The sequence below is a fragment of the Nicotiana tabacum genome, chromosome 7 (assembly GCF_000715075.1).
Source record: "Nicotiana tabacum cultivar K326 chromosome 7, ASM71507v2, whole genome shotgun sequence".
In the NCBI taxonomy this organism is placed as follows: Eukaryota; Viridiplantae; Streptophyta; class Magnoliopsida; order Solanales; family Solanaceae; genus Nicotiana; species Nicotiana tabacum.
In genome coordinates this window covers 24,183,752-24,193,762 of record NC_134086.1, presented here as the reverse complement: position 1 = coordinate 24,193,762, position 10,011 = coordinate 24,183,752, and positions in this window count along the sequence as shown.

The following is a 10,011-nucleotide window of genomic DNA, read 5'->3' as shown; positions in this document are numbered from 1 at the left end:
GTTAAGGAAAAGGCCAGAGATGAGATGGGTGAAGAATGAGCGGGAATTTGAGATGTTTGGAAAATTTTCAAATTTTTGAGATCCCAAGTTCAAATTTGCGCGTTTGGGTAACTTTTGTCATTTACATTAGAAGCCAAATAAGCTGAAGAAACAATTTTGATGGATGTTGGACACCAGGCAAAATTGTCTTCAAAATGTGACAATTTTCGGACCTCGGATGAACGCGACATATTTTATGCATCAAGTTGCTATTCAGTTGGACACTAGGTAGATATTGTCCTCTTAGGGGTGGTTTGGTATGAAGGATAAGGTGTGATAAGATGTGGGATTAAAATTATACCGTATTTGGTTGGTATAAATTTATCTTAGAATAAATTTATACTATCAATCAAACACGGTATAACTTTAATCCCAAACTTAATCCAGCATATCCCTTTTATCTCACCTTATCCCATCAAAGTTGGGATTATTTATCCCACTTTCCATGTGGTACAAATTAATCTTGAGATTGTAATCGTAAAAATAGCATGGGCTAGCCAGTTTTCGGATTGGTCATTCAAAAATAGTCAGTATTTGCAAAGTCATTGAAAAATAGCCACTATTTTGCTGCAACACGGGAAGTTCCAGCATAATATACTGGAGATCGGTGCACTTGTATATGAAGTTCCAGCATAATATACTGGAGATTGGATCACTTATTATGAACTTCCAGCATATTATGCTGGACTAGTATATTATACTAGAACTCATGTATATTATACTGGAGTTCCAGTATATTATGCTGGAGTTTTTTCCGTATTTTGAACAGTGTTTTCGTTCAGATTTATCTTTATATGAAAAGTGACTAAATTTCGATTACTTTTGAAACTGTAGCTATTTTTGAATGATCACTTATAAATCTGGCTAATTTTGAATTTCTCCCATTATAATCCCGATATAATTTAGTTCGCGTAACGACCCGTTTATTATATAGGTATTCCATTTGATAAGTAATATGTGTTTTAATGTTTTTTGTACACCCCTTATAAAATATTTAGTAACTTAGTCATATAAATATTTATTGAAACTATCATTATCTTTCCTTTAAATGCTTCGCTTAATTAATACTTCATCAATTATGCATATGAGTAAATTTAGAGAAAAAGAGGTAATATTACTTTCAAAAACGTCAAATGTTTTAAAATAAAATATGGGATAGAATGAAATAATGAACAATTCAGGACTTTTGAATGATTGGGAAATACGAAAATGGAATTCGTTGTTGATTGTTAAAATCAGGAATTTTTCTATTTGAAGCCAAAATTTCTGGAGGATAATTAGGAGATTAATTTTTAATTCAAGCAAATATTGTTAGTGAGGGATTGTAAAATAATTGACGATTAGTTAGGTTAAACATAATCCAATTATGTTCAACTGCGAATTAGTGCAAAGATCTGTTAGTATACGTAGATTTCTACTTTCCTTATGTAACCTTTTTCCTTGCAAAAAGAACCACCAGCATTTGTGCTAAAGTTGAAATGGCATTTCATGCTTGATACTGTTTGACTCAAAAGATATCGAAACTTTTTTTAACAAATTAATCAAAGAAGATGAAGGGGTAAATCTTAGTCAGACATAATTAATTCCAGATCAAAGAGCTAGTAGTGTGGATCGCATATAAGATAAAAGAAATGTAAATGATCTTATTGAAATCCAATAGTGTGTCTCTCATCGATCGATGGGGAGATAGCTTTATATCTTCTATAGATTACTTCTTTCCTATCTAGGATGCAAGAAGAGAGTTTGGAGGAGAGAAAGGAGGGAGCAGCCCCTTTCATCGAAGGTTCTTCCTTACTATATATAGTCGAGTCACCCTTATCCCTTGCTTGGGCCGACGCCTTCTTGCCTTCAATATGTTTCGGTCGTGACAGTCAGATTTTGACCAATACAGTTAGTCCCCCCGTCTGTCCGCGGGGTCGTCCCATGTCGGGCTCGGCAAACGGATCATGATTGCTACGAATTCGAGCGAAATCTTACCTCTGTCATTTCATTCCTTAGTTACATTCCTTGGGTTTTTTGGGGGGCGTTCTTTCGATACCCATGGACCGTTGCGGCAGTTTCGGAATTGAAACGTCGTTTGGTACCAAATCGCTATTTCGTGGTTACCGCCATTATGACATACGTTCCTGGGGAAGTAAAATGTTTCGTGCCCCATCAGACTCGATTGACGACTCTTGGGTTTTATGCTCGGGGAATTTGTGTCTCTTATAAATAGAGGGAGTTTATCATTCGATTGACACATTTCTTTACCTTTTACTCGAGAGAATTTTGCATATGTACCTTCTTTCTGACCCTCCAAGTTTTTGTTTACCCTTAATTAACTAAAAATCTCCGTCCTTTCTTTCTGTTGTCTTTCTGTCACCTCATCTAGGCAAAATGACTGGTGATTCCTCTCGCACCGATCTTCCTATCACAGTTCCGGCTACGGAAAGTGCTGCTCAAGCCACCGAAGGGGTAGATGTGGTGGAAGATGAGGAGGTCTCGTCGGTGGTTGAGATCCTGCCTCGCCCTGGGAGAGAGTTGACTCACTTCAGTACTCGCGTCGGGGTGGAACCGGAACCTATCCACTCCATTATGAGAGAAAGGGACATTGCAGAGTTTAAAGAAAGGTGGGGAATCCCCAATTACGTTGAAATGCAGTCGGCGGTGGGGAACGACATAGTTCACTTCGACTGCCCCGGGTACTGTGTGTTCTACGCCTACCCTTTTCTTATTGGGTATAAGCTTCCTCTTCCTTTGTTGGTGGTGGATTTTTGCCGTTTTTACGAGGTATGCCTCGCCCAACTTTCGTCGTATTTGTACAAGTTATTCCTTATGCTGCTTAAGTTCGCGGAACTCGCCGGTCGTGAGGTCACTTTGAGCCATATGCTTAGCATCTCCACCCCTCAACTTATTTGCGGTACGATGATTCATATGCGCCCTCGGGGGTCGAAGAGTCTGATGGTGAAGATGGACGACAAGACTAACCGTCGTTTCTACGAGAACTACTTTTACATGCGGACTGAGCACATTGTGGCGGACCCAACGGGATTCCCTAAGATGTGGAACTTTGCGCGTAAGTTTTTGTATTTTTAGTCGGTGAGATGCCCGACCGTTTTCTGTTACGGTACTAAACTTTATCATGTCTTTGCAGCTAAGAGATTGCCCCATCCGCCTGTCGAAGGTATTCGCGAATGGGTGAGTGTCATCCTTCCCCATACAGTGGGGGTTCGCATATTGTCGACCTTTTATGAAAGGTTTGGACGTAGGCCTTTTACAGGTGAGATGAAGTTTTTGTTTGCTATTCTTCCTCTCTTTTTACTTAGCTCCTATGTGTCGTTTGTCGATGTTAGGGAGAGTGCGGAGAGCAAGGTCCCCTCCGTTAGCTTTTCGTCAGCCGGCCTCATCTACTCACTTTGTCGCGGTACCCATCGTCCGACCTTCGTCGAGGGCTACTTCAGTTGAGTCGGCAGCCTTGGCTACTCTTGTGAGGGCCACTTCTCAGGCCGAAGTCCCGACCCGTATTGCTCGCCCGACAGGTGAATCTTCGTCTACTCAGGAAGAGGAGTGGCCGTCAAAGAGACAGCAAGTGGAGTTTGAGACTGCGCCCCCAATAGTGATTTATCTAGACGACTCTCCTATGACGGGATCTGGAGAGGGGGTTGTCGTGGCTCCCCCCATAGGGACGGAATCAGCTGTTGCCTTGGCTCAATCAGAGATTCCCGCCATTGTCGGTAGTCAGCAACCTGTCATGGCGGAAAATCAGACTTCTGGGGCCGCTGTTATAGTTTCCGATGTACCCTCATCCTCTGCAGTTAGTTGTGCTTCCTCTTCGGCTGCCGAAAGAGGGAAAGGCATAGTGGTCGACGATTACAAATCCGAATTTGACCTCGACCCTGATGATGTCATGATGTTTGAGGAGGGCCTTACTCACTGGGTGGTTCGTGCGAGAGGCTCGGCTTGTATTCTTGAGATCCCTTCGGATACCAATCTTTTGAGGGACACGGAGGATCTGGTAAGCCGAGAATGCGGCCCTTCGGTCTGTTCCTGATGTCGATTTGATGGATGAGGTGGCCGTTATGGGCTTAAGGGTATTTTATGCTTACTTTCGCTTTTCCCTCGCCTTTCTTGATGATACCATTCTAACCCGTATTTATATTTTTCAGACGTATATGGTGGAAGTGGAAAGCATTCGTAGGGCCAACATTCGGGCCAAGATTTTCTTGAAGATGTTGGAGAAATATCGTCGCTACCGCAACAAGTGCCACGAGATGCATGAGCGGCTGAAGGTAAACCCCAGCAGTCGGGCTCTTGGTGAGGAGTTGGAGAAAAATGACCAGGAGTTGATGCAAGCTATATGCAGCAGGAGTGTGCTTGAGGAGCAACTTCGAATGAAGGACGAGGAGCTCAATGTGGGCAAGGGAGTCACCATGGAATGCGAACATCTGCAGGAGAGATTGAGGTCAATACAGTCGGAGATGGATCAGAACCTGATCAAGGTTGAGGCGCTGAGCGTGGAATGGATAGGGAAACACTGGAAAACAAGGTCGCTGGGTTAGAGAGCATCGAGAGTGCTTGGTCCGTGGCTTCGGCGAGGGTGGCGGCCCTGGAGTACACCATCTGCATCCTCCAGTCCGAATAGGAGTTGGAAAGAGCGATAGATACCCTCATGGAGGCAAGGCTTGAGGAGCGCATCAACAAGATTGATCAAGAGGCCTCGGTTCTGGGAGATCGGGTCGCAACACTAGAGGCAAACAATGGGCGACTGTTGGCTCAGATTGAATCTTCATCCACCGTCGTTCCCCGCCATATACACGAGCTTTGGGTTTACACCGAAGCCCAGTGGGATATATATAAGAGTTTGTGGGAGGCAGGTACTGTGACTGAGGCTTCATATGAAGGAACGCGAGTGAAAGCGCGAGAGGCTCGCGTTAATTGCGGGTATGATGCGGCGACGCCTGAAACTAATGAGGGTGCGGATGATGATGAGGGAGGACTTCTTGGAGATGGTGATGGTGATGGCAACGATGACGCCGAATGAAGAATGTTGTCTTTGCTTGTTCTTACTTTAATTGTTTTTTTACAGTTGTTTGTCGTCTGTTGTCGTTGTTTCTTTCCCCTTTCCTTTTCATTCCTTTTTTTTAATTATTGGTTTGGGCTGTATTAAGCGGCGATTGTCCGTGCAATGACTTTGTATAAAGAAGAGTTTTTCATTATTTGCCTTGTACTTCGCCTTTATTTTCACTGTTTATGGCTTTAATGTGAGAGAGATACCTATATGGCGAGTCCCGGTTTTTCTTTCCCTTTATACCTCATTACGGCTTTTGGCCTTAGATATACTTCAGGTTTCCTCTTCGGCGATGGCCACTGGCCTCAAAAGGTGTTACTTCGAACTAGTCGAAATAGCGACTAATCATCATTCGATCGAGGTCGAACTCTTTTTGTTGGCGAAGGCCCTTGGCCTTAAAGGGTGTTATTTTGAACTTATCAAAATAATAATCTATCGTCATTCGATCGAGGTCGAACTCTTATTTTGGCGAAGGCCCTTGGCCTTAGGGTGTTATTTCAAACTTATTGAAATAATAATTTGTCGTCGTTCGATCGAGGTCGAACTCTTCTTTTGGCGAAGGCCCTTGGACTTAGGGTGTTATTTCGAACTTATCAAAATAACAACCCATCGTCGTTTGATCAAGGTCGAACTCTTCTTGTTGGCAAAGGACCTTGGCCTCAGGGTGTTATCTCGAACTTATTGAAATAACAACTCGTTGTCGTTCGATCGAGGTCGAACTCTTCTCTTTTTGGCGAAAGCCCTTGGCCTTAGGGTGTTATTTCGAACTTATCGAAATAACAACTCGTCTTAGTTCAATCGAGGTTGAACTCTTCTCTTTTTGGCAAAGGCCCTTGTCCTTAGGGTGTTATTTCGAACTTATCAAAATAACAATTCGTCGTCATTCGATCGAGGTCGAACTCTTCTCTTTTTGGCGAAGGTCCTCGGCCTTATGGTGTATTTCGAACTTATCAAAATAATAATAATATGTCGTCGTTCGATCGAGTTTGAACTCTTCTTTTGGCAAAGGCCCTTGGCCTTAGGGTGTTATTTCGAACTTATCGAAATAACAACTCGCCGTTGTTCGATCGAGGTCGAACTCTTCATTTTTGGCGAAGGCCCTTGGCCTTAGGGTGTTATTTTGAACTTATCAAAATAATAACTCGTCATCGTTTGATCGACGCCGAACTATTATTTTGGTGAAGGCCCTTGGCCTTAAGGTGTTATTTCGAACTTATCGAAATAACAACTTGTCGTCGTTAGATCAAGGTCAAACTCTTCTCTTTTTGGCGAAAGCCCTTGGCCTTAAGGTGTTATTTCAAACTTATCGAAATAACAACCCGCTGTTGTTCGATCGAGGTCGAACTCTTCTCTTTTTGGCGAAGGCCCTTGGCCTTAGGGAGTTATTTCGAACTTATCGAAATAACAACTAGTCATTGTTCAATCGAGGTCGAACTCTTCTTGTTGGCGAAGGCCCTTAGCATTAGGGTGTTATTTTGAACTTATCGAAATAACAACTTGTCGTCGTTCGATCGAGGTCAAACTATTCTTTTGGCGAAGGCCCTTGGCCTTAGGGTGTTATTTCGAACTTATCAAAATAGTAACCCGTCATTATTCGATCGAGGTCAAACTCTTCTTTTTTTGGCGAAGGCCCTTGGCCTTAGGGTGTTATTTTGAACTTATTGAAATAACAGCTCGTCGTCGTTCGATTGAGGTCGAACTCTTCTCTTTTTGGCGAAGACCCTTGGTCTTAGGGTGTTATTTCGAACTTATCAAAATAACAACCCGTCATCGTTCGATCGAGGTCGAACTATTCTTGTTGGCGAAGGCCCTTGGCCTTAGGGTGTTATTTCAAACTTATCGAAATAAAAACTCGTCGTCGTTCGATCGAGGTCGAACTCTTCTTTTTTTGGTGAAGGCCCTTGGCTTTAAAGGGTGTTATTTCAAACTTATCGAAATAGTAACCCCTTGTCGTTCGATCAAGGTTGAACTCTTCTTTTGGCGAAGGCCCTTGGCCCTAGGGTGTTATTTTGAACTTATCGAAATAACAACTCGTCGTCGTTCGATCGACGTCGAACTCTTCTCTTTTTGGTGAAGACCCTTGGCCTTAAAGGGTGTTATTTCAAACGTATCGAAATAGTAACCCATTGTCGTTCGATCGAGGTCGAACTCTTCTTTTGGCGAAGGCCCTTGGCCTTAGGGTGTTATTTCAAACTTATCGAAATAACAACTCGTCGTCGTTCGATCGAGGTCGAACTCTTCTCTTTTTAGCGAAGGCCCTTGGCCTTAGGGTGTTAGTTCGAACTTATTGAAATAACTACTTATCGTCGTTCGATCGAGGTCAAACTCTTCTTGTTGGCGAAGGCCCTTGGCCTTAGGGTGTTATTTTGAACTTATCGAAATAACAACTCGTCGTCGTTCGATCGAGGTCGGACTATTCTTTTGGCAAAGGCTCTTGGCCTTAGGGTGTTATTTCGAACTTATCGAAATAGTAACCCATCATCGTTCGATCGAGGTCGAACTCTTCTTTAGGCTAAGGCCCCTGTCCTTAGGGTGTTATTTCGAACTTATCGAAATAGTAATCCGTCGTCGTTCGATCGAGGTCGAACTCTTCCCTTTTTGGCGAAGGTCGTTGGACTTAGGGTGTTATTTCAAACTTATCGAAATTACAGCTCGTCGTCGTTCGATCGAGGTCGAACTCTTCTCTTTTTGACGAAGGCCCTTGGCCTTAGGGTGTTATTTCAAACTTATCGAAATAACAACCCGTCGTCGTTCGATCAAGGTCGAACTCCTCTTGTTGACGAAGGCCCTTAGCCTTAGGGTGTTATTTCGAACTTATCGAAATAAGAACTCGTCGTCGTTCGATCGAGGTCGAACTCTTCTCTTTTTGGCGAAGGCCCTTGGCGTTAAAGGGTGTTATTTCGAACTTATCGAAATAGTAACCCCTTATCGTTTGATCGAGGTCGAACTCTTCTTTTGGCGAAGGCCATTGGCCTTAGGGTGTTATTTCGAACTTATCGAAATAACTACTCGTTGTCAGTCCCAATTTTTGGAGAGCCAGATATCTTCCGGGAGAATCCAGTCTATTTGATATTGCTCGCAACGGAAGGTGCAACATGGGAGAATGTGAAATGTTGCTATTTCGCTTAGGTTCGTTCTGTGCACATATTGTAGTTTCATTGTCTGACTCTCACCTTCCGGCTTGGAGGTATCACCGACGGGTAGTATTATAGTTGTTTTGCAGTAGTTTTTCGTCCTTTAACTGAGGTGTTTCTTTATTCGTTCGCCTGCACGACCTTTGTGTCCCTACTTGAGCAAAGAGCATAAGGTGAATTAGAATGATACTTTCCTTGCCCCCGTCCGATGGTTCGATGGAGGAGAACAGGTTGGTAATGTTATTCGTCTCGTTTATCATATCGATGGTTGATGGGGCGAAGATTTCTAAGTTTGGTAATTTTGCTCGTCTCACCTCCCCCTACCGCATTGTGCCTTTGTCTCGCGTGGGTTGGGTTTTTCCTTCGCGCTTCTTTTGGTGGGTGATCGTATTTCTTGTCTTTGATCTGGGAGAGACTAGGAAATTTGAGTAAGAAATCCCCACAGATGGTGCCAAATTGTTTGACTCAAAAAATATCGAAACTTTTTTGAACAAATCAATCAAAGAAGATGAAGGGGCAAATTTTAGTCAGACATAATTAATTCCAGATCAAAGAGCTAGTAGTGTGGATCGCATATAAAATAAAAGAAATGTAAATGATCTTATTGAAATCCAATATTGTGTCTCCCATCGATCGACGGGGAGATAGATTTACATCTTCTATAGATTACTTCTTTCCTATCTAGGATGCAAGAAGAGAGCTTGGGGGAGAGAAAGGAGGGAGCAACCCCTTTCATCGAAGGTTCTTCCTTACTATATATAGTCGAGTCACCCTTATCCTTACTTGGGCCGACACCCTCTTGCCTTCAATATGTTTCGATCGTGACGGTCAGATTTTGACCAATACAGATACAAAAAAAGTTTACAACAACAATAATAATAACATACCCAATATATTATCACAATGTGGGGTTTGGAAAGGTTAATGTATACTCAAACTTTACCCTTACCTTGTGGAAGTAGAAAGGTTATTTTCGGTAGACCGTCTAAAAAAAAAGTAATTCTTAGCAGGTTCAAAAAATAAAAACAATAATGAAGAAGTCATATTGAAAATAATGAAGACGGGAACATTAACAATAGTAAAATAACAAAGCAATAGGAAAACCAACACAAGAAAAACTACACACAGAAATCGAATGAATGCAAACAAAAGTTTAAAAGCCTATATTATGTAGTAGCATTTTCGAAATTATAGCTAGGCTAATATTATTCATCGTCATTCACATTAAACATTTATTCGTTATTCGAATAAATTCATACAAAATTAGGGATACATCTTACATTCAAAATGTATTGGTCCAAATTAAAATTATGGTTCAATAAAATTAGATTTATTCTTCACGTCTAGTTTTATGGCCTAAGTAAAATCCCACTCCATTTGGATTGAGCACAAAATAAGTCCATTTAATGACTTAAGCACAAGATCCATTTAAAAACCACTTTTATCGCAAGACTCAAGCGTGCAATATGTCAAGTAATAGTGCTTGTTAAGTCACATTTAATTAAGAGGTATGAGATCATGTTAGGTGTTTGATGTGGTACTGCTAGCAATCAAATTGAAGACCACTTGAAGTCTTTTAAATATTCATATTCCGACCAATCAAATACAGATTGTCACAAATTAAATTTGATCAGTTTATCGATTAAAGACAATCATTCAAATCAAGGAAAAAGTTCGTGTATATTATGATTGTCTCTCTTATACAATTATAAATATAGTCATATATTTTTTCCTGTAGTGCATCTTAAAAATTTTAAGAGGAGGTGATAGCATCGTCATATAGCCTTTTTC